Below are 23,873 nucleotides of genomic sequence, written 5' to 3'. Positions count from 1 at the left end.
ACTTCATTCTAAGAACAAGTCCAAAGGAACATGTCAAAAATGATGACAATTATTATGCTTTTATAATTTGATTTCTTACATATTCTAATTATATTCTTTCAATTAGCAAACACCCTTGTTCTTCAGCTTCTCCATAGTGAGATGGAACTCACTTCCTCATGCAAAACAGTGTGTAATTTTTATGTAAGATGACATGCTATTAAGTAAAGAAAATGACAATTGTTTTTTCACTAATGACTTAGTAATGATAGAACTTAGGCAAATCACTGAGAAAGCATCTATTTTATAAAGTGTGTTGAAAAGTCACTGTTCATCACTATCAGATTTATCTTATTCAAAGTAAAGATAACTACTTACATTTCAACTTTGGGAATTTATCTAAGACTATAGGCCTGGTGCATGAATTTGGGTGCACTAAAGGCCCAGTGGGGTCCCTTGGCCTGGCCTGTGGGATCGAGCTGAAAATGGCTATCTGACATCCCCAGGGGGGTTCTGGATTGTGAGAGGGCACAGGTGCACAATTGGGGCCGGGGAGGGACGTGGGAGGTTGGTCAGCCGGAGAGGGATCCCAGGAGGGCTCCAGGGCATGTCCGGCCCATCTCGCTCAGTCCCAGTCGGCTGGACCCCAGCAGCAAGCTAACCTACAGGTTGGAGCATCTGCCCCCTGGTGGTCAGTGCACATCATAGCAACTGGTCAACTGGTTGGCTGCCCCTGGTGGTCAGGGCATATCATAGTGAGCCGTTGAGCAGCCTTAGCATGTCATTAGCATATTATGCTTTGAATGGTTGAACGGCCTACCAGACGACTGGACACTTAGCATATTAGGCTTTTATTATATAGGATTTTGATCAGGCAAGGAACAAAAATGGCACATTAAAAGAGGTTTTAAATTATAGTTGGGAAGATCTTATTAGGAGTATGCTTGACAGCTTGTTCAGTTATAACACCAGACAGCACAAATTCAGCTCAATGGTGAGCCCAGGACCATGTGCTTCACACACATCATTTCATGGAACTCAAACGACCGGCTGCCTTGCATCACCAGAATTCTCTTTAGCATGATGTCATACCACCACCTCCCTTGTCCCCAAATTTAATTTTACCACTTCACCATGATACCAGTTCATGGGATAAGGAATTATATACCAGGTTGAAAAAATATTTACAGGAAAGGGAAAAAAATGAGTAATGAAGTCTTGAAAAGTTAGAGGTACTGTGGACGAAAGGGGCCACATACTAACCTGACAAGCTCAGGGGAGGCCTGCATGGCAGTCTTGCAAACTCAGAGACCTAAAGCAACCACAAAGGATGGTCTGAAATTAAACTTTAACTAAACGCAGTTATGGTGGGTGGTTACATCCTAGGTGGGTATCTTCACTGACAAGGTCAACCTTTACCTTAACTGAGCCTGTCTGTCTTTTTGCATCTATGATAACATATCCTTTGAAATGTCTGGGTAACTTGTAACTTCCCTTTTTCCGGACCCCTTGGGGCACAACCTAATGTGCTGGGCGCCAGGACAGATACCACAAATACCTTCATTGTTATCATGTTAATTGTTCCTGCACCCACCTAAGTATGTGCCTATCATTTTACTTTTTATCCAATCCCAGGGGTTCCCCCCTCCACCCCCCACCGCTTTGCTTTATCCTACCTCCTTAATCTATCACCCATGGATTTCATGTAACCCACTTACGTCCCTTTCCTTTGATTGCAATGTATAAATACAGATGTAACCTGCCATTCTCTGGAGCATTATCTCAATTCCTTGAGGTTCTGCTTCCCAGCATATGTCAACAGTTTGGCTCAAATAAACTCACAAAAATTCTTTACAGGTTTCAATGTTTTTTTTACGTTAACAGTACCTAGTCTTTGCAATGAGAGGGGGGTGGCGGGGAGGCTGTGATGAAGAACGAAGAGGCAAATTCGACAGTGCATAAACAATTGGTGAATCTGGTAGAAGGTATATAGGTGCTCATTGTACCGTTCCTCCAACTTCTCTTTACATTTGAAAAATTTCAACGTAAAAAATTGGGGGAAACCCCCTCAAACTAAAAAATATATACTAGTATGTATGTGATGATGAACCATTTTTTTTAATTCTCACCCAAGAATATGTTTTTATTAAAATTGATTTTAGAGAGAGAGGAAAGGGGAGGGTGAGGGAGGGGGGAGAGAAAGAGAAAAAAAAATCAATGTGAGAGAGAAACATCAATTGGCTGCCTCCTGTACTCACCCCAACTGGGGATCGAACCTAAACCTGGGTATGTGCCCTGATCGGGAATCGAACCTCAATTCTTTGGTTTATGGGATGATGCTCCAACCAATTGAGCCTCACTGGCCAGGGCGATGAAGAACTTTTTAAGATTTTATAATAGTTGAAGGACTAATAGAATTTGTCTATGAATACATTAAAAGTCCATAAATAAAGCAAAGTTGACTCCTCCAAAAATTTTTTCTCTTTGTTAATATCATTATGTTAACTTTGTTATGTTAACTTAGTTCCTATTGTTTTTAATGATGAACAGATTTTATTTTATAGTACAGTTTTAGATTTACAGAAAAATTGAGCAGATAATACATAGGGTACCATATACTCCCCCTACTCCCACCCCTCCTACAGTTTTCCTTATTATTAAGATCTTTCATTATTGTAGTTACAATTAATAAACTAATACTGAACATTTTCATTAACTAAAGTACACAGTTTACATTAGGGTTCATTTTTGTGTTTTACACATTATGGATTTAAAAAAATATATAATGACACATGTCCACCATTAATATCATACAAAATATTTTCACGGCCCTAAAAATCCTCTGTGCTCTCCCTAGTCACATCTCCCTCCCCTAACCCCTGATGTTTTTAAATTTCTCAACACTTTGCCTTTGCCATTTAGTTGGAATCATACAGTATGAAGCCTTTTCCAACTGGCTTTTCTCACTTAGCATTATGTTGATTTTAAGTTTCTCCATGTCTTTTCATGGCTTGATAGCTCATTCTTTTTATCATTGAATAAAATCTCATTATCTGGATATACCACAGTTTATCCATTAACCTACTAAAGGACATTTTTGTGGCTTCCGGTGTTTGATTATTATAAATAAACATTTGGGTGCAGGTTTTTGTGTGGACAAAAGTTTTCACCTCATTTTGGTAAATACCAAGGAGTGTGATGGCTAGATCATATGGTAAAACCATGCTTAGCTTTGTGAAAAACTGCCCCTTGATTTTCCAAAGTGGCTGTATGTACCATTTTGCATTCCCACTAGCACTGAATGAGCATTTGCTCCACATCATTGCCAGCATTTGGTATTTTATTTTTTGGATTTTAGCCATTCTACCAGGTAAAAGGTATGTTGTGATATTTCATTGTTGTTTTAATTTTCAATTCTCTGACGTATAATGTTGAGCATATGCTTATTTTCCATCTGCATATTGCCATCTCTGCTTTAGCAAGGTGTCTGTTCAGATCTTTTGCTCATTTTAAACTGGGCTGTTTGTTTTCTTGAGATTTGAATGCCTTTTTACAAAATATGGTTCATATCATGAATAGTGGGATTCATGTATTCATTTAATCAGCAACTTTGGCAGAAACTGCATCCCATCCTCCCTTACTGACAGAACCCAGACATTGTTGCACACTAGGTCCACAGCTTAAACTATTTAGTATTTCAGGTTCTCCTGCACTTAGGGGTGGTCAGTATGGCAGGGCCTACCCAATCAAAAGCAAGCAGAAGATGCTGGTTGGGGATTCCTGGAAAGATTGTAAAGGGGAAGACTCAGTTGGCATTTACCTCTTTGATCTTTTGCCCTTTGCCCATCCCCGACCATTTTCCACAATGTGACACAGTTCCCAGAATGGGAGCAGTTATCTTGCGAGGAGAAAGACAAAGTCACAGGTCAAGGACAGTAGAGCCAAAGAGTAGGAGCCTGAGATACATTGACAGCAGGGAAATATTGCAGAAGCCCCAGGGCTGTCTCCAGATTTCTTGTTTTGTGATAAGAAACACCCTCTCTTTGGTAAGCATTTCAGTCAGGTTTCTGCTACAATCAATTCACTCCCTGATTTGGCAACATTTTCAAGCACTAGCTAGCCCCTAACAAGACTACTCTGAGTAACTTTTATTTAAAGGACTGGTTCACATAAGCCCTGTATTTGAAAAATTTTATATTATGGACATAGAAGGATAGAATTATATTTACTACATGTTCAGCACTGTACCAGGCATTATGGAGGGGGAGGACACAGGAATATAAAATAAGGACTGGAAGTTACCATCTCATTAGAGATAAGACTGATCTATATGGAACAGTTCAGGACAGTACCATTAAGGGCCAATAGTGGGTGAACTAAATGTAGCAGCAGTTCATATAAGGCAGGGTCACTGAAGCAGGGAGGAGAAAGGGAAATGTGATTACCAACCCTGAAAACACACTCTGGTATCCTAATACCTTCATATTTTTGAGCTCTAAATCAATGACCTAAATATAGACATGGAAGCTATTCTCTTGGCTAAGTGAAAATAAAATGAAGGAAAGTAATTTCAATTTTAATGCCACTTCAGCAGAAATATGTCATTTTAGTATCAATATTTCAAATACAGAGCACTATAATAATTCACTAAGATCCTGTTTACCTTATTAATTACTAATATATTTCATATTGACATGATATGGAAACGAAGTATATATCATCTTAAAACAGAACACGAGTAAATAAATTACACATAAAGAGGGGTGCACGGCCCTAGCTGGTGTGGCTCAATTGGTTAGGCATTGTCCCTTGTACTGAAAAGTTACTGGTTCAATTCCTGGTCAGGCTACAAGCCTGGGATTGTGGGTTGGATCCCTGGTAGGGTGTGTGCTGAACACTGCCAATTTATGTTTCTGTCACATCACATCATGTTTCTCTTTCACTCCCTTTCCCTTCCTCTCTCTCTGAAAAAAAAAAAAAAAAAGATAAGAGGGGTGCATGATTTTTATTCTGTGTTCTGATGCTGTCAACGTTGCTAAAATTGTTATTAACTGCTATTCTTTTTTTAATTATTTTTTAATTAATTTCTTTATTGATTAAGGTATCACATATTTGTGCTCATCCCCCCATTCCCCTCCCAAACTCCTCCCCACTCATGTCCCCACCCCCTGTTGTCCGTGACCACTGGTTAGGCTTATATGCATGCATACAAGTCCTTTGGTTGATCTCTCCCCCTTACCCCTCCCCTCCCCTACCTTCCCTCTGAGGTTTGACAGTCTGATCGATGCTTCCCTGTCTCCGGGTCTGTTTTTGTTCATCAGTTTATGTTGTTCATTATTTCCCCTAGATGAGTGAGATCATGTGATACTAGAAATACACTTATAAGAACCGAAAATGAGACAAGCAATAATGTTTATGCTGAGAGGCAAATGAATCAGTCTGAAGTGAGTTTCTTTCTGGGCCAACAGTTCTTTTGAGTCCCAATTTCAATGTCAAACAGTTCCTTATGTGTACATGTCAGCAATTATATTTCAGTTCTGGATGGTGGACAAATGATGGTAATGCAGGTCCGACCCTCTTTGGTTTGGTCCTGGGCAACCTGCAGTGACGCACAGCTGCTGACTGCTAGTATGGCAAGGCGTCGTCAGCGTCTTCCATCTCTGGACTGTTTCTCTTCTGTCTTCATGGCTGGAGCAGTCCTGTCAACTCCTCTCTGTTGCAGGAATCCACATGGTGTTAGAGGTGTTTTCTGAAAATATACAAACATATTCTCAACCAAAAGTTAATAAAGGAATCTTTTCTATAAATTTGACTTGGAATCCTTTTTCATTTTTTGCCCAAACGATTTTCCTTTGGCTTGTTTTGACACCAAGTGTGTTTTTCATGGGTGTCTTGTGCTGCTGAGTTAATAAAGGAATAAAGGAATCTTTTAAAAGTTAAAAGTTAATAAAGGAATCTTTTCTATAAATTTGACTTGGAATCCTTTTTCATTTTTTGCCCAAACGATTTTCCTTTGGCTTGTTTTGACACCAAGTGTGTTTTTCATGGGTGTCTTGTGCTGCTGAGCAGTGCACCTTTGGAGGTGGAGGTCCCAGGGTCCGCGGGTCTACAGCTGGGGTAGCAGGATTTTCGCTGGAGTGGCTGATGGGTCGCAGAGCAGTTCCAAGGCCTGTCTGGTTGGTGGTGTTGATGAGTTCCTAAAAAAGGCCGTTCTCCCCTTCAAGATGGCGTGGGCTCCGTGCTGGAGTCCCACTGTCCGGGGAGTGCCCGCAGCGGTGGTAGTCTCTCCTTGTCAAGAAGAGCCTGTCTGCCAGCCCCTGCTGCTCCTGCGCGATTTAACTTTCCCTCACTCACTCACACACACACCACGCACATCCACACACTCTCCTTTCATACCCTCACTCACTCACTTCCTCTTCCTCACCTCTGTCCTGCCAGCTGCCATCCTGTGTACGGTTTCTATTCTTCTTTTTTTTTTTTTAATATATTTTTATTGATTTCAGAGAGGGAGAGGGAGAGAGATAGAAACATTAATGATGAAAATCATTAATCGGCTGCCTCCTGCATGCCTCCTACTGGGGACCTGGGGATCTAGCACTGGGGATTGAGCCCGCAACCTGGGCATGTGCCCTGACCAGAATCAAACAGTGACCTCCTGGTTCATAGGTCTATGTTCAATCACTGAGCCACACCAGCCAGGCTGCTGTTCTTTTTCCTAGCTGGTAGTTGCTGCCTGTTACTAACTGGAAGAGACAAGACAGTTATCACAGGTCTGTAAAGACAAGAGGAAAACACCCTTAATAAGTTTTTCTTGGACTTTTTATTGGGACTGGAACTTCTTTTATATCTGTAAGTTTTTCAATGTAGTGATATTATTCATAAATCAAAAGAATAAAGGCATGCAACGAAAACAAAGATAACATTTCTATTTGATGTCTTTAAACCCCTTTTCTTCAGGACCTGTTTTCTTTCCTTCCTTTTCCTTTCCTTCCTCTTCCTTCTTTTCTTAAGTTTCCGTCTGAGTCATCAAATATCATCTGGCTAGGTTCCATTGCGACGGATTTAGATTGGTAGTTTCAGGGACATCCCATGTTTAATAGATATATTGTGAATTTTCTCACATCCCAGGTGAAGGGAGACTGGAGACAGTATGAATAAAAAGGAAAGAATCTGTAGCGGGAGATGAGAAGATTTTGTGGATAGAATGTTAATAGGCTTGAGAACCCATGACAGGGCTATAATGCTCTCAGGGTTGCCTGACAACATGCAGGTTGAGAGAGCTGTTTCCAGGGGACCCCCCAAACCCAGGTAAGGTTAGGGTATGGGTGGAAACTCAAAGGCACTGCAAGGGGGTGGTACGTCGTAAACAGAGGTGATGTAATAGCCCCTACAATAAACTCGGCCCAAAGTAGACCTACCTCCCACTCTGGAAAGGACATCGGCCAAAACCCCATCCCGCGCCAGGGCGGAGGACGAAGGCAGAGCCACCTTCACCGCAACCCTCCGCCCCTCGGCGCCGAGGCTCCGCGCCCCTGCCGCCTCCCCATTGGCCGAGGGGCTCGCCAATCCTGGTGAAGCGGACTGGTCAGCCGGCCTTGGTTGGCTGAGCCGGGGCTGAGCCCCCCTCCAGATCCGGCCGGGCCCCCCGCCGGGAGGGGGCGTGGCCGCGGCCGTGGCCGGGCCGGAGGCGGCGTCGCTGGCGCCGCTGCGTGCGGTGTAGTGCGGCACGGGGGCGCCGGACAGCCCCGGCGCGGCGGGACCATGGAGCTCGGAGTGCAGCCCCGGCTCCGGCGGCGGCACCGCGGACTGGTGAGTGCGAGCTGCGGCCGCCCGGGTTGCCCGGTCCTGGCCCCTTTCCCGCTTGGCTCCGAGCCGCGCGGCTGCCCCGGGGGATGGCGGGCGCGGGCCGGACGCCGCAGCCCCGCGGCCAAGTGAAGTTGCTGCATCGCGCCGGGCGCGCTCGGGCGGGCGGCGGGCCCACGGCGGGCCGCGGCGCAGCCCCGCGCCTTGCTCGGCAGCCCGGCTGCATCCTTCTAACCGGCTCCTGCGCCGGCCGCGGCTTCCTGCCGTCGCGCCACGGCCCGGCGGCCGTTTTCACGCGCGTCCCCCCGCCCCCCTGGCCCTCCGGCCCTGGCGTTGCCCGGTGCCCGCTACCCGGCTGCAGGTGGCGCTGGGGCCTCCGCTTACGCTCCACGCACGACGCCCGGCTGCCCGCGTCTGGGACCTTCACATCTCTCCCAGTTCCGCGCACCCTCGCCGGCATCTGGCACAACCCCGGGTACCCCCTGCCTCTGGGTCCGGTGCTCTCAATCCCCGCTGTCGCCCTCCCCGCGCCCGGTGCCCCCTTCTCCGGGGCTGCGGGCCCGCGAAGCTCCCGGCCTTAGCAGCCAGGCTTGGCTTTCCGAGCGCAGGGAAGGGGTCGGGCACCGGCGAGGGGCGCGTGGCGGGGCTGGGGAGAGGGCTGCGCTTCCCAGAGCTTCGCCTGCAGGGATCCTCCTCGGGAGACTTTGCTGCGCGGCGGCGGCGGCCGCGGGGGCCGCGGCGCCGGGCTCTCAGCCTCCTCCGCGAGGCAGATTCAGCTGGTGGAAAACCTTTTTCTTTCCGCCTGTGGCACACGGGCAACGGCGATTTCTTGGGCTGGCCTCTGCTAGAGCAGAGTGGAGAGCAGAGTTCTTAATTATTAAGAAACTAGGCTATGGGCGTGGGGATGAATAGGAGCATCTTATTTTCTTACATGCCATTGGGCGGCATAGGGATTCTTTCTTACCTGGAGATTAATTTAAAAAAAACCGCAGTTACTGCCAGCAATAATTTTTGAATTTTTAGAAACAAAATTAAAAGCCAGTTTTGCTTTGAAGCTATCCCAATCAAATGCATAATGGCTATGAAATTTTAATGTAAGATTGGGGTCCATAATTTTAAGGGGAAGGGTCTAGCCATTTGAAATATTTTGCATCTTTACACTTAGGTTTGTCGAGAACTTAAAATGTCTGCTTCTTTATTAAGGCTAAGTTCAAAGTGTTTTAATTGACTTATTTTTCTATTGCCTCTAAGGCAAATTCTATTGAAAGTTGGTTGCTTCTTTTGTATATGCTTTACTCAGCTTTTCTTTTCTGGTTGTGAAACAGTGTAGTGATTCTTCAAAGCTAGTTCTTTTATTTACTTGATAGGTTAAACAAAAGAAAGCTGGGTTTGACCTTTCCCATAGGCAGTTCTTACTGTGTCTGGTCTCCTTCCCAATAGTGTCTGTGTAGTACTCATTTTTTCTTCATTTTTAAAGATCTTAATTTATATTCATGAAAGTTGTGTCTTTTCAGATGTTGAAAGCTCATTAGAATGGAAAGTTTGATTGAGTATATATTTACTGTCTGACCTGTATTCACTGTTCAACAGTGAAAAGAAGCTTGTTCTAGAACTATATACATATAAAAGTTGTTCTTTCACTTCCAGTTGCTGACATGAGTTGCTTTATAGCATTGTTTTATCTGTTTGTTTAAAATTTAGGACCTAATAGCCAGTAATGTGCTACACTATATTTTTTTTAAATCCTGAAAATAAAGTTGGAACACACTTTGCTAAGTGGTCATGCCAACACTGTAGCCTCCTCTCTGTATTCTTACTGTGTCTGTGTAGACATACTTTATACTTACCCTGGGAACCTGCATGTAGCAAATATCCTTTTGGTTATTGGAATGTTTTTATTAAAACAATTGCCATTGTAAGTACTGAGAGAATTTTCTTTTTTCTTTTTTTTTTTTTAAATATATTTTATTGATATTTCACAGAGAGGAAGGGAGAGGGATAGAGAGCTAGAAACATCGCGATCAGCTGCCTCCTGCACACCTCCCACTGGGGATGTGCCCGCAACCAAAGTACATGCCCTTGACCGGAATCGAACCCGGGACCCTTCAGTCCGCAGGCGGATGCTCTATCCACTGAGCCAAACCGGTTTCGGCCCTGAGAGAATTTTCTATACTAGTGGGCCAGTACTAGTGGTCTTCTTTTAGAGTTCCAAGAACTGTCTTTGAAGAAGATTCACAGATTTTTTCCCCCTCATGTGGTGTTATCATTCCTTATATTTTCTTGGGAGTGTCTCCATCCATATGCCATGCAGACCTTCACTTAAATGCTCAGCTTCTTTTTCAATCTTTTTTTTTTCTAGGTACCCTGTATTCCTCTTTAAAGTCAGGTTTTCTTGGGACATGCTCTTGGGAATTTAGAACCAAATGCATTCTTCAGGGCTGTTTATTTATTTTACCCATTACTTAAACTTATGCTTGTGATATAGGAATATTGTATCCCAGTAATACATAAGTAATGCATATTATAAAATAAGTTTAATATCACTTGTGATACATGGACTAAAAAGTCTCAGTTCCCTCTTTCTCTTCTTATTGTTGCCCTAGTCTTGTTTCTTTCTCCAGAGGTAGCCACACTTAATACAGTGGGTGTAGCCTTCTAGAATTTTTTTGGTAACCATTTTTATTCAGAAGCTATTTAGTGATTTCCTGTCAAGTACCAGGCACTAGTTTAATACTGGGGTTGCGGGAGTAAGAGATGAGAGCTTTTAAGATGTTCATAGTCTGTGCAGTGCAGTGAGTGCTGCCATAGAGTCTGTAAGTGGTGAGGGACAGGGGAGCATCACTTGAGTGACCTAATCCATTCATTCACTTGCTTTGTTTATTCAGGAGACTCCGGAGTTTATCATATGTTCTGGGGATGCCGAGATAAACAAGGCAGATACCTCTGTCCACCTAGATGAGCTTTCTGTTCAGCTCTGTACTTGGACAAGATTTAACCATTGACTACAAAGCAGTGTATGCTAAGTGCTCTGAAGGGGGCCAGCCACACGAGCTCGGAGGATGACTCCAGACCCAGCGTAGGGACTATTCAGAGAGATTTGAAAAGCTTCCCAGAGAGGTCTGAGAAAAGGAATTGGTTAGAATCTGGGTAGAGAAGAGTGGACAAAGGATTGTTCATGGTACATTGGAGCAACTGAAAACAAAGTTTAGTTTGGTGGCAAGGATGGGGAAGTGGCAGGAAGGAGACAGGAGAAGTAACTAGTGGGAGCAGCAGCCATTTGCGGGGAAAGAGGATTGCTTTAAGGTGCAATCCTTAAAGGGACAAAGTGTTCAGTTGGCATCTGGACTGGGCAGACATTTGAGAGTTCTTAGCACCATAGTTCCTAAATTATTTTCCGAGGTGCTACAGTGAGCTCACAGGGATAATGCAGGATGTTAAATTGTTGAAGGAAACCCAGCACTGTGTAACATCCGTCCAACCCTGTGGGAACTACTAGTTCAGAGTAGTTAGCAGTTTCTCCAATAGGTTGTACTATGTTCCTTTCGATGATGTTGTCTTTGTAAGCTGGGTTTTCAGTGGTTCCCGTTGCGTGTGTGGGAATCAGTGTGGAACAGGAAATGAAGGCAGTGATACCAGTCTGAGAAATTGTGAGGTGCTCAACACATGTATATATACCATTAGTGAATACTTTATTAAAAATGAAATAAAAACGCTCATTTTTTTATTGTTTAAAGTATTACAAATAGTAGTACATATATCTCCTTTTTTTTCCCCCATTGACCTCCCCCCTCTGGCCTCCCCTACCCCCCATACATGCCTTTACCTGCCCCCGCCCCCAGTGTCTTATATCCATTGGTTATGCTTATATGAAAAACGCTCATTTTTTTCTCTCAATTAAAGTGTCTTTTTTTCCAAATGGGTATTAACTTGTTAGGATATAAATGCTTACGTTATTTGAACTTATGTAATGATTCCATTACTCAGTAGCCATTTCTTTTGCCCTGAGACACTAATGGTGTTCTGGTGTCTAGAACCTCTGCCTTTGTTTGTTTGTTAATGGAGGCTGTTGGGGGAGAGGAGGTTATTCAAGAAGCATTGAGAGTGAGAAAAGGAGTGATGTAGAATGTGATTGAGGAACTCTTGTGTGTGAACGATAGGTAGGACAGTAGGTTCCCAAACTGAGCCTAAGAAGGATGGAGCCATATAAATGGTGTCTTGGAAGCCATGGTCCAGGAGAACCTCAGTAAGGAGGGATGTTAACAGTCAGGAGGTCATTAGTAATATAGATGATGGCAATGGCAGCACAGTGATGGGGATTAGAGCGAGATGTCCAGTTTGTAAGAGGGTTTAATAGTGAAGTGGGGCCAGTGCGTGTGAACAATTCAAGAAGTGTGGTGGTGGTGCTGTAGGAAGTTGGGTTAAGGGGAACTTTTTATTTATATTTTTTAAATGGAGGGATTTGGGCATATTAAAGAATCCAAAGGGAGAGGATGTTCTATCCAATGGAATAGTGCTTTCAAAGTTTCCGTTGGGGTTAGTCCTAGAATATAATTACTGATTTTGGCAAGAAGAGTCTCAGGGGAGCCTTATGGCTGCGAATTAAAGAGTGAATGGTGTTCATCTGTAATACTTTCAACAATAAAGATAAATTTTTAAAAAAGTGAATGGCTTCAGGGAGTGTGTGTGTGTGTGTGTGTGTGTGTGTGTGTGTAGCCAGCCAGGCAGTTTTTTCTAAAACTTGTTAATTTTTTTTATAATGACTTTATTTTCTTATTAAAAGTTAGTTTTAAAGATGTATATTTCCTTCCTTTTTCAGGGCAGGCATGCTTTTCTTGGGACTGGCTGGTCCTTCTGAGAGTAGGGTCCTCTGGGCATGGCCTTGCCTTTTTCTAGGTCCTGGTGTCCTTTGGAGGTGTATCTGTGACTCCTTGTTGGCTGTCCTGTTCTTTGTTCTGTTCTCACCTTAGGCCAGTTTTGTTGGTTTGTTTTTCTATCAGAGCCGGTCCTCATATCTTAATAGATGTCTTTAGATTAGAATATTTTCCCACACTCAGGTTTTACTCTTACTCTCTGGAGCCAGCCCTGTTCTGTTTCTTCTTCCCTGGACCTGTGTCTCTTTTCTTTGAGGTGAGCTCTTTTGTTCACTTTTTTTTTTCTTTAAATTTTAAACATTCCAAATATCCAGGGCATTTTCTCATGTTACTAGGCCTTGACTCTCAGCTCAGCATCTGGGATCATTTCTCAATTCTTTACTTGTGAAATTTTTCCTTGGGCCTGTTCTTAGGGTGCCCTCTGATTTCTTGGAACAATGGTCTTGAAATTGATCTAAAGATATCTTTTGTTGTTATTGTATTCTTGAACTTTTTCAGTGTTTTATGTATTTTAACTTTTTTTATTTCTTTTAGTTTTTACTTTATGTTTCTTTTTAGTCGTTCTTGAGTACTTCCTTTTTCTACAATTGACAGCCATGTTGGATTTTTAAATGTTGTGCTTAGTGCATGTTGGAGATTTTATTGCCATGCTGCAGCAGTGCCATTTTAGTTTCGCTCACAGCAGCCTCTCATTGAGTGCTGTTATCCACTTTGTGCACATGAACTGTTCAGTGAAATTATATTGTAATATAAAATATGGGTGTGATTGTGAACTAGAATCCAGGTGGCCATATTTTATCAGTTAAATGGATGAAATGGTATGTTCTTTGCACGTAGTCGATCCCCAACAAATATTTTTTCATTGAATATGTTGTATGTGTTGATTCATGAACATATAATAAGTCCAACACTATCACTACTATATAATTTAGGAAGTGGTCTGAGTCATTTTGCCCTACTAATATCAGTTACTTTTTTCAGCTGTCCAAATATGTATGTGACACATTTGTTTTTGTTTTTTGACTGTTTTATTATGTAATCCTGTGTTAGGGTATTACCTTGGCGTTTCGGTTCTGAATTGGCTTTGTAACTCTTTGCTGGGCCATATTCTTTCCTCAGTTTAGAATTAATGCTTATGGAGAGACTCATGGATTTAAATTGCTCCTTGTGGTACATGGAAGAAACAGTGTCTAAACACAAGGAGAAAAGTATCTAGTCCAATTTGATGGATGACATTAACCAGAGAAAGAGCAACTTATACTTACGTTGTCCATTCTGAGAGAGGCTGTTACATAGCTGAGAGTGAGGAGGAACATACTTTCCATTCTTCAAAAGTAAGATCTTAATTTATTTGGGGGAATTGTAATACATTTCGTTCTGTAATCAACCCTGTAGAATTTAAAGCATATCTTGGTTCTTGGTTTTCCATAGTATTTGTCCCCCCCCCCTTTTTTTAACATCTTTTAGAATTAATTATCCTGTTTTTTTTTATTTAAAAATCAGAAATATACAGAAATGCTCAAATTTCCCAGTCACCTCTTCAGATTTTAATTGTACACTTGCAAACACCATTGTTCCCAAAGGTGTTACCAAAATGTGAATCATTCTTTGAGATTTCCCAGGGAGGAAGATTATTAAGATGTATTCCTTTTTAAAAGTTGGCATTATAATTTTGAATGGTTACAAGGCTTATCAGTGATAATGAAGTTTGTACCTGAGCCTGAGCCATAATTAAATTTTTCATAGCTTCTGTGCTGTTTGTTCATTGTGTTACATAGGCTAATTAAACACGTCTTCCATTTCTGACACGGCCAGTTCCCTCTATACTTAACTCTTTTAAAAAAATTATGGAAACAACAAAACCTCAGGACATCATTTGAAAAAATTGTATAGGGATTAGACATTAGAGGGTTTAGAACAGAAAATTTCTTTTAAGCTACATTTATGGTTACATAGTCTTGCTAGACAGGAATTTAGAAATTGGTGGTTTCATTTCTTAGACTACTTGGTTTCCAATGATTATTATATTTCATTGAGATGAAATATATTGCCATGCATTTTAACATTCAGATTGGTTCTTTCTCTTTTGGACACCAATATAACTTAGATCAACTGTGTATCAGTGACAGTTACAAATAGTTTTGCTTAGGTGGAATATGTACTTTCTCCAAATTTTTATATTCCAGTTGCTTATGATTTTATTGAACACAAACAGTGAAGGCTTATATCTCGTCCTTCATTAAATAAAGATTTGAATTAGTTTATGGAAATACTCATAATAATAAAGCTGAATATAAATAATGAGAATCAAAATCATACGGGGATTAGGAATTAAAAGAATAAACTTGTACTTTCAATGACGCTGCAGCCTGTCAGGTCAGTGTTTTACATGTAGTGGGCTAACTTTATTAAATTAAAGATTCTAGTGACTTAGCACAAGAAACATCTATTTCTCACCCACATTGAAGTTCAGTGTTGGGGTTCTGGTGGGGTGATCTTCCACAGGGTCCTTCAGGTAGTCAGGCTATTTTTTAACCTTGTGAATCAACCTCCTATAGGAAGGGGGAACCTGCCCAGGTGACCTGGTGGGTAGGGAAAGAGAGCAAAGTCCTGTTTTTTGTTGCTAATTTTCACCCAAGGATATTTTTCCATTGATTTTTTAGAGAGAATGGAAAGGATGGGGAAGAGATACACAGAGAGAAACATCGATGTGAAAGAAACACACTGATTGTTGCCTCCCACACACACCCGGATTGGGGCTGGGATCGGGCCTGCAAACCAGGCATGTGCCCTTGACTAGAATCGAACCTGGGATCCTTCAGTCTGTGGGCTGATGCTCTATCCACTGAGCCAAACTGGCCAGGGCCTGTGAGAGGTTCTATGGGCCACTGGCTGTACCCAGACATGGTCTCACTTAACTTACTTTAGGCTAAAAAATGTAGTCTAGCTGTGAAACCCGGAGAAGAGAGCGTATGGATAACAGGTACATAACCAGTCTGCCACAGGCTGATAGGAACTTGGCCGAATGTCCCGATGGCCAAACTGAAAGGGACTCTGCATTGTCATTTTCACCAACATCCATAACAAACACACTAGTTTCTATTCCTTAATATGTTCTATGACTTCACATTTGGGGCTTCTATTGGGTTACATTGAAAACTGTAGTGGGTGATGTGCTCAGTGACATTATTACAACACCTAGAACAGTGGTCCTAATAAGACTGATTATTGTAATGTCCTGATATGAAGTTAAATACATCTTAAAAATTATCTGCAGAGGGTCAAACTAGCACTGTTTATGTACTTTCTTGTGACAAGAATTGCATATTCTTCAGCCATTCAGGAATATAATTAATATCAAATGGATTTTTTGGTAAAAGATATATAAAAGCTAGCTAGTTTGAATTACTTTTTTCTGATGAACTTGGAGTGCTGGTATTTTATGTTGCCAGTTAAAGGTAGCTTTGAGACTAGGAACAGAGACGTGATTGATTAATTCAGTTAATGTACTGTGTGCCAAGCTTGTTCTAGAACAAGGGCTGGTGAACTTCTAGAACAAGGCCTGTGGCCACATCTTGACTTTTGCATGATTTTATAAAGAAAATTGTGTTGGAACACAGAATGCCCATTCATTCATATATTGTCTGTGGCTGCCTTCCTACTGCAAGGCATCACTGAGTAGAGTTAAATGGTTGGGTCAGGGACTGTCTAACCTGCAAAGTATAAAATAGTTATTTGACCCTTCATAGAAAAAAATCCTGACCTGTGCTCTAGATGGTGAATTTCAGCCTTTTCTTATGGAGATCACATTCTAGTGGGGGAGAAAGATGATAAATAAACAACATTAATATATGTCATATGTTGTAATGGCTATAAAGAAAATAGAGCAATCAAGGGAAGAGAATGCCAGGGACTGCTATTTTTGACAAGTGTGGGCAGGGAAGGCATTTCTGAGGTGACATTTGAGTAGCAGTGTGAGTAAAGGTGAAGGAGAGCCAGTCAGGCAAATATTTTGGGAAAGAGCCTTTATGGGGGAAGGAACAGCAAGTGCAAAGGCCTTTGGGGTATAAGGAGGACAATATGAGTGTGTGTGTGTGTGTGATCATCCTATATAATAAAAGAGAAACATATAAATTGACTGTACCTCCTTTATGCCCACCAGCCAATCAGGAGTGAGTATGCAAATTAACCCAACAAAGATGGCGGGTTAATTTGCATACACAGGTGCCAGGTGGAGAGCAGAGCGGGAGAGCCAGTGGAGAGTGGAGTGGCTTGGGGCACTTGGCTCCCCAAGCCGCCAGATGGAGAGCAGAGAGGGAGAGCTGGCGGCTTGGAGGACTTGGCACAGCGGGAGGCCGTGGGATGGAGACAGAGCAGGAAGGGAAAACCAAGAGTGCGGGGAGCACCAAGAGTGCGGGGAGCACCAGGAATGCTGGGAATCGTAGTTCTGGTAGACACTAGAGCAAAGTGAGCCTGGAGCAAGTTACTATTGCAGTGGGGGATGGAGGGAAAGCAAAGGTGAGAGACATAAGCAAAATCAGAGTGTCTAGGAAAAATTAAAGGGAAGATATCCTAAAACTTCCAGGAAACCTCCACCAATGAAGCAAAGAAAAATAAATTCCTCTATTATTCTGTGAGCAACAAACCAAACTGGGTTGGGGTCTCAGACAATTCACTCATATGGTTGCAAAGACAGACAGAAACTCCTGGATTGGAGAGGGCTCCCCTGAGGGCTCCCAGATTGGAGATGGTGCAGATCGGGCTGAGGGACCCACCCCCATGCACGAATCTTTATGCACCGGGCCCCTAGTAGAGTAATAAAGGGCCAGGCCATGTAGGGCCCCATAGACTGTAGTGGCACTTTGCATTTTATTTTGAGATGGAAAGCCATTGCAAGGTTTTGAGCAGAGAAATGACTTATCCTTTGATTTAGATTTTAAAAGGATCAACAGGAATGCTGGGTAGAGAATAGATTAGAGACACCAAGAGTAGAAGGAACACGTGTCCACATGCTTGGCAGTACTAGATGTTGAGGATATCAAGATGAATCAAATGGTTCCTGTGTTCGAGGGGCTAACAGTGTACTAGCTGAGAATACAAGCAAAAAGATCACTGTGGTATTCTGTGACCAGTGGAAAAGCAAAAGGTGCCTTGGGCCCTAACTGGTTTGGCTCAGTGGATAGAGCGTCAGCCTGTGGACTGAAGGATCCCAGGTTGAATTCTGGTCAAGGGCACATGCTCGGGTTGCAGGCTTGATTCCCAGTAGGGGCCGTGCAGGAGGCAGCCAATCAATGATCCCCTCTCATCATTGATGTTTCTATCTCACTCTCCCTTCCTATCTGAAATCAATAAAAAAAAATACATTTTTTTTTATAAAAAAGGTGCCTTGGGATTGCACAGGAGGATGCCTGATCTAAACTGGCATGTGAGCCTGACCCAAGAAAATGGAGGACCCTAATCTATACCTGGCCATTCTATACCTGAGCTTTGGGATTCTTAGTAGGACCACATAAACGGACACTCTGCCTAATCATCAAAGATTCTACCACAGAGGAGAGGTACAGTGGATTTCAGATTATAATGAGTGCTCTCTGGAGCATTGTGGGAGAATGGTTCTAAGATGGCATCAAGGCCCAATGGGATACAGGGTAGGGGGCACTGAAGGGGTGGGGGTGATGCCCTCTTGCCAGAGAGGAGGATCAAGGTAACTTTGGTATGGATAAATAAGTACCATTCGGCTGTAGAAAGTCTCAGTAATTTGTCCATAGAATATATTGCAGAGCATTACTGACTTTTCCCAGGAGCCAAGCAGCATAAATTAGTTGTAAAATGTATCTCTGAGGAATTAAAACAAATTGATCTGTCTGGAATTATTGGCTATGATCCAGTTAGAGTATGGAGGAAATCTGTAAAGTGATTTTTTATTTTTGAGAGGTGATATTAAGCCATTTTGGATAATAATTAGTGCCATTTTTATTAGTGTAGAGAGTATTTTATTGGTTATTCACCTTTCTGTTTTCTATAATAGAGTGTCTAGATCATCCAAAAGTAATTTTAGTGATTATAATACAGGCTTTAAAAGAAATAGATACATTCATAATCATAGAGGGAGTTTTTTTTACACTATCTTTGTAACTGATGGAATGAAATTTAGTAAGTATATATATGATTTGAACAACACAATTAATGAACTTGCTATGCCTATCTAGACATTGCCCCTAACCACCACAGAATATACATTCTTTACCAATGTTGGTTGACTTTACCCAGCTTTCTGGGCAAAAGCAAGTCTCAGTATATTTCAGAGGATTGAAAGCAAACAGAATAGTGTTCTCTTAAGTTAACTAAATCAATAGCAAAATGAAATTAGCAAATCTTTTCTGAATAACCATGGGTCATAGAAGATATAATACAGTGGGAATTCAAAAAATTGAGAAAGTTTCATCAGAGTTAATATAAAAATATTGTATATCAAATTTGTGGGGTATAGTTAAAGTCATACTGAGAGGAAAGTTTATAGCTTTAAATGTATGTTAGGAAAAAAGAAAGACTGAAAAAAATTCAGTGATCTGAGCATCTATCTCACAAAGACAGGAAAAACGACAACAACACCCCAGCAAACTAATCCCAGAGGGAGTACATGGACATTATAAAAGGAGAAGTTAATAAAATAGAAAAAAAAAACCACACTAGAGAACATCTACAATGCTAGCTTTTGAAAAGACCAATGACATAAATAAATTTGGTGAGGTAAATAAGTTTCAAAAACTCGTATGTACAAGTAACCAAAATTAGGAATGAAAAAGGGAACATCACATGAGACCCTACCAGTATTAAACGTATGGTTCTTTTTTCTTCCTTTTTATGGGGTAGTGTTTACATATCTTATCTTTTTTATATTGGTGTATTTGCTCCTTTTTTCTTTGATAGAATTTGTGTGTGCTTTGTTTACTTCAGTATTTTTTATTGTGGTAAAAATAAGTAATATAAAATTGACCATATTAACCACTTTAAGTGTACTGTTCTGTGGTATTAAGTACATTTACATTGTTGTACAACCACCACCACATTCTTCTCCAGAACTTTTTCATCTTCCAATACTGAAATTCTATATCACTGAATAATAACTCTCCAGCCCAGTGACTGACAACCATTATTATACTTTCTGTTATGAATTTGACTAGTATTCTAGTTATCTCAAAAAATGGATTCAGTTTTTTAAGAACTAGGATTTTTATTAATTTGATCTGTTCTCTATAAACATTAATTCCTGCTTGTATCTAAATTGCTAACTTTTTCTTTTGGTTTACTCTGTTCTCTTTCTGGCTTTTTGAGTTAGGAATATAATTCAGGTATTTACTTAAAAAATGATATGAGTGTTTAGAGCTCTGAATTTTTTTCTGATTATTACTTAAAACTATTCTAGGGACTCCGATATGTAACATTTTCATTATTCCGACTTTTTATAAATTTTGTGATTTGTGTACATATTCCCTTTCATTAAAGAGTTTTAATTTTTAGCTGGAAAGACTTTTGTATTTAATTTCTAGTGTTTTTTTTTTAATTTTGTAAATTTTATTGATATTGGTACAGAAAAGTCTACCGATCAGAAATATAGAGCTTGGTGAAATTTCACAAAATGCATTTACCTGTGAAACTAGCACCCAGAAATTACAGTGTCCCCTATGAGTCATGATCACCCCACTCTCAAAGGGCAACTTATGTGGACTTCTAACATTGATGAGTTTTGCCCAATTTTGAATTTAGATCATTATTACATATGGTTTTGTGTTTAGATCTTTTGTTCAACAATTTTGTTAAATTCATCCATGTTGTTGCAAGTACTCATGTCATTCATTCTTTTTGCTGTATAATATTTCATTGGGTGATTATACAGTTCTTTTGTATAATCTCTCCTTTGGTGGGTATTTATATTGTTTCCAATGTTTTTATTTATAGTTTTTTTCCCATTGTAATTAGAGGATATTGGTTGCAACATTTCTGTTTTATATTAATGATTTCTTTGTGCCTTAATATAGAATATTTTTTAATGTTTGTTCATTATTAGAGTATAGTGTTCAATATATGTTCAAAAAACCTTATTAGTTATATTTATGTCTTTACTTAATCCTCCTCCCCCCCCCCTCGAATTCTCATGCTGAGTGGTGTGTGTGTCTTATTTATAGTGAATTTCTATTTATTTATTCTTGGATTGGCTATAGTTTCCATTATTTGGTTTATAGATATTAACTTATTTTTCATTGTGAAATAGAGCTTTTAGCATTTGTCTGTTGAGTACTGTTTGCTTAAATTTTATTTTGTCTGGTATGATTGCAACCTAATTGTTCCATTTGCGTGATAAGTATTTATTCATCCCTTTATTTTTAGCCTTTTTGAATCAGAGTGCATTTTAAGTATGTCCTATATATACTGCATAGAGTTGGACTTTGCTCTCTAAGCAAGTTTGAAAATCTTTAAATAGGCAAGTTAAGTTCATTCACATTGTTATATCTGATATGTTTGTTTTCTCTTCTGTCATTTTAGAATTACTATCTGTATTATACTTACTATGCTTATTATTAGGTGTGTTTTACTTGAGTTAAAAAATACTTCTTTTGAAATGTAGGAAGGACTAAATTTTTCAGTGATTACATTTCCCTTATATACCTTCGTTAGCGCCTTTAATCCTCTTCCCACTTTTAAACCTATCCTTTTAATATCAGCAACTGTCCTTTGGTTCTCACCTATTACTCATACAATACTCACTGATTTTGTTTTCTCTTTTCTCTATTCCTGTTATTTTAGTTGTATTTTTCTGCCTTGTCAGAATATGTTTACATACTGTTCTTTTTCCATAAGCCTAGTCTTGTTTTTAATTCTGCAATTAAATACATAAACCGCTTACTTATTCATTAGCCCTTTTGCTTAAATTTTTTCAGTCATCCAGTGCTTAAATGGAATTAATGCCCTCATGCATCTATTGAAGGTAGCGGATTAACATCTTTCCTATGCATCTAGAATTATATCACTTGTGTATCCTTGGGAAAACTGAGGAAATAGTTATTCAGATAATTTTCTGTGTTTGTAATTCAGATACTGAGCTGAGTTGAGAAAGGTGATTAGAATCCTTAGGAAGGGTGAATGTGTAAGTGTTTTTAGAGTGCCTGCTTATTCAAGTATTTTTTTTTATGGCTTTGATAGCTTGAAGATATAAAATCCTTGTTTTCACTTTTCTAAGTTTCTTAAAAATGATTTTCTACTTTTGTCTTGCTATTTATTTTAATTCTCACGAGGATATGTTTACTGATTTTTCTTTTTTAATTTTTATTTTTAGAGAGACAGAAAGGGAGAGAGAGAGGGAGAGACTGAGGAAAACATTCATTAGCTGCCTCTTACACGTTCCCCAACTAGGACCAAACCTGCAACCTAGGCATGTGCCCCCACTGGGAATCGAACCTGTGGGTTTTGGTGTATGGGATAATGCTCCAACCAACTGAGCCACACTCGTCAGGACTGTATGTTGTTTTACTAAGTTGATGCCAGTCTGATTCTCTGTTCTTGTAAGTTATTTCATCTTTTAGCCTGGAGGCCTGAGGATCTTTTCTGTATTATTAAAGTCTTATAGTCTTTATAAGTTTGTATTCTTTTTTTTTTAAATATTCTGTTGCTTTTTTACAGAGAGGAAGGGAGAGGGATAGAGAGTTAGAAACATCAATGAGAGAGAAACATCAATCAGCTGCCTCCTTCACACCTCCTACTGGGGATTTGCCCCCAACCAAGGTACATGCCCTTGACTGGAATCGAACCTGGGACCTTTCTTTTTTTTTTTTTTTAATTTCTTTATTGATTAAGGTATTACGTATGTGTCCTTATTCCCCCATTACCCCCCACCTCCCATTCATGCCCCCACCCCCCTGTTGTCTGTGTCCATTGATTAGGCTTATATGCATGCATATAAGTCCTTTGGTTGATCTCTCCCCCTTACCCCCACTGTCCCCTACCTTCCCTGAGGTTTGACGTTCTGATTGATGTTTCTCTGTCTCTGGATCTATTTTTGTTCATCAGTTTATGTTGTTCATTCTATTCCACAAATGAGTGAGATCATGTGATATTTATCTTTCTTTGCCTGGCTTATTTCACTTAGCATAATGCTCTCCATCTCCATCCATGTTGTTGCAAATGGTAAGAACTCCTTATTTTTTACCGCAGTATTCTATTGTATAGATGTACCACAGCTTTTTAATCCACTCATCTGCTGATGGACACTTAGGCTGTTTCCAAATCTTGGCTATGGTGAATTGTGCTGCTATGAACATAGGGGTGCATGTATCCTTTCTGATTGGTGTTTCTGATTTCTTGGGATATATTCCTAGAAGTGGGATCACTGGGTCAAATGGGAGTTCCATTTTTAGTTTTTTGAGGAAACTCCATACTGTTCTCCACAGTGGCTGCACCAGTCTGCATTCCCACCAGCAGTGCACGAAGGTTCCTTTTTCTCCGCATCCTCTCCAGCACTTGTCATTTGTTGACTTGTTGATAATAGCCATTCTGACAGGTGTGAGATGGTACCGCATTGTTGTTTTGATTTGCATCTCTCTGATGATTAGTGACTTTGAGCAGGTTTTCATATGTCTCTTGGCCTTCCTTCTGTCTTCTTTCGAAAAGTGTCTATTTAGATCAGTTGCTCATTTTTTGATTGTGTTGTTTATCTTCTTTTTGTTAAGCTGCATGAGTTCCCTGTAAATGTAGGAGATTAAACCCTTATCGTTGATATCATAGGCAAATATGTTCTCCCATGCAGTGGGCTTTCTTGTTGTTTTGTTGATGATTTCCTTTGCTGTGCAAAAGCTTTTTATTTTGATGTAATCCCATTTGTTTATTTTCTCTTTAGTTTCCATTGCCCTAGGAGCAGTATCAGTGAAGAAATTGCTTCGGCATATGTCAGAGATTTTTCTGCCAATGGATTCCTCTAGTTTTTTTATGGTTTCCTGTCATATGTTTAAGTCCTTGATCCATTTTGATTTTATTTTTGTGTATGGTGTAAGTTGGTGGTCTAGTTTCATTTTTTTGCATGTATCTGTCCAATTTTCCCAACACCATTTATTGAAGGGACTGTCTTGACTCCATTGTATGTTCATGCCTCCTTTGTCAAATATTAATTGAGCATAGTGATTTGGATCAATTTCTGGGTTCTCTGTTCTATTCCATTGATCTATATGT

The 23,873-nt window shown here is 40.5% G+C and overlaps 1 protein-coding gene across 6 annotated transcripts in view; it reads left to right on the top strand.

The window, feature by feature from the left end:
* The first annotated feature begins 7,634 nt into the window (after positions 1-7,634).
* WASF3 (WASP family member 3) overlaps positions 7,635-23,873 on the top strand; it is a 191,058-nt gene continuing 174,819 nt past the window's right edge. For 2 of the 6 annotated variants that reach the window (XM_080659112.1, XM_080659108.1), the window contains exon 1: positions 7,635-7,788. The gene's annotated coding sequence lies outside the window, so the exon portion shown is untranslated. Of the gene's footprint in view, positions 7,789-18,034; positions 18,212-23,873 lie in introns of all 6 variants that reach the window. The other 4 variants (XM_080659115.1, XM_080659114.1, XM_080659109.1 and 1 more) reach the window with 3 other exon arrangements.

This window comes from Plecotus auritus (assembly GCF_963455305.1).
Source record: "Plecotus auritus genome assembly, chromosome: 3".
Lineage (NCBI taxonomy): Eukaryota > Metazoa > Chordata > Mammalia > Chiroptera > Vespertilionidae > Plecotus > Plecotus auritus.
The sequence above is the reverse complement of the archived record's forward strand: the minus strand, read 5'-3'. Positions and strand labels throughout refer to the sequence as shown.